Below are 1,320 nucleotides of genomic sequence, written 5' to 3'. Positions count from 1 at the left end.
TTGTTATATACCTGAAACTAACACAACATTGTAAATCAAATATATGTCAATTTTAAAAATTAATTAATTAAAAAAATACTTAAAGAGAATACTTACTTTTAACATATAGTCCTGATGTACCAAACCATTACTTCAAACAGCTGGATATTTTAAACAGTTATCTCCCCAGTGCCCTCCTACTGTTCTAAAAATCACCTCTCTTAAATAAAGAGACAAATAGGTCTCCTTTCTTGAGTGTGTAATTTTTATAAATTGCATCAGACCCGCAGTGAGTGTCTTTCTGGGAGTTTCACCAAAACCAAGAAGAAGTTCTGATATAAAACTGCAGCAGGAAATCAGGGAAAGTGTGTGGAACTGCAGGGTCATAGAACTGACCTGCGAGCTACCCTCAGCCAAACCCACAGATCGATACCCCAGGGGTGTGAGGGCCCTGGGGGCCAGCCAACAGCAAGGCTGGCCCTATCTCCCCTGCAGAGGTCTCAGGTGCAGCTCGCGTTCCAGCTGCTGGGCAATCAGGGTGCCCTGGATGGCCCCACAGCCTGGGTTGAACACGGAGTACCCGCTTTTCCCCCCTCTGTCTTCTCCTCAGGGCCTCATTTCCCCACATGCATCCAGTAGAAGAGGGACAGGACAAAATAGGCCAGACCAAATTCCAGTTCCACAAACAGTCCCAGCAGGACCAACCAGAGGAGCACCTTCAAGAAGGTGATGTCGGTCAGGGGAGACTGGCCCCCCTAGGGCAAGGGCGGCAGAGGTGGTGGCTTGGCTGGATTCCGCGGTGGCTGTGACATGCAGTCTACAGGCTAAGCTGCTCCCTGAGCAAGGCTGGGCTGGGCCTGGGCACTCAAGGGCCTCGGTTTCCACACCAAGAACTGTTTTAGCCAGCCTAGGGCTGCCTTTGGAGTTGCAGCTGCTTCCGCCTTCTCTCCCGAGGTTTGTGCACAGTAGCTCTGAAGTGCTGGGTTCTGCCGCCAACCTGGCTGGTTTCTGGGCCCTACCTCCAACTCAGCTAACCGCTGCTCCGTGGCACATGCCCTGTTCTCTGTGTGCCCAGGAGTGCATGTGCCCATGCTGGTGTATTATATTGATTGATTTTTATATGTTGAAAGACCCTTGCATTCCTGGCATAAATCACTCTTGGTCTTGGTGTATAATACTTTTAATATACTGCTGAATTCAGTTTGCTGGTGCCTTGTTGAGAATTTTTGGATATATATCCACAAGTGATATTGATCTGTGGCTCTCTTTTAATGTGATATATTTGTCTATCCTTAGTATCAGGGTAATGGTGGCCTCATAGAATGACTTAGGAAGTGTTCT

General features: G+C 48.0%; 1 pseudogene across 1 annotated transcript; it reads right to left on the bottom strand.

Annotated features, from left to right (window-relative positions):
• Positions 1 to 459: 459 nt before the first annotated feature.
• LOC307180589 (SAYSvFN domain-containing protein 1-like) lies at positions 460 to 1,070 on the bottom strand (annotated as a pseudogene). The gene has a single exon. The product of its transcript is annotated as an SAYSvFN domain-containing protein 1-like (transcript).
• Between the last annotated feature and the right edge of the window lie 250 nt (positions 1,071 to 1,320).

The sequence above is a fragment of the Stenella coeruleoalba genome, assembly GCF_951394435.1.
Source record: "Stenella coeruleoalba genome assembly, chromosome: X".
Taxonomy (NCBI): Eukaryota; Metazoa; Chordata; class Mammalia; order Artiodactyla; family Delphinidae; genus Stenella; species Stenella coeruleoalba.
This window is presented reverse-complemented; position numbering and strand designations above follow the sequence as displayed.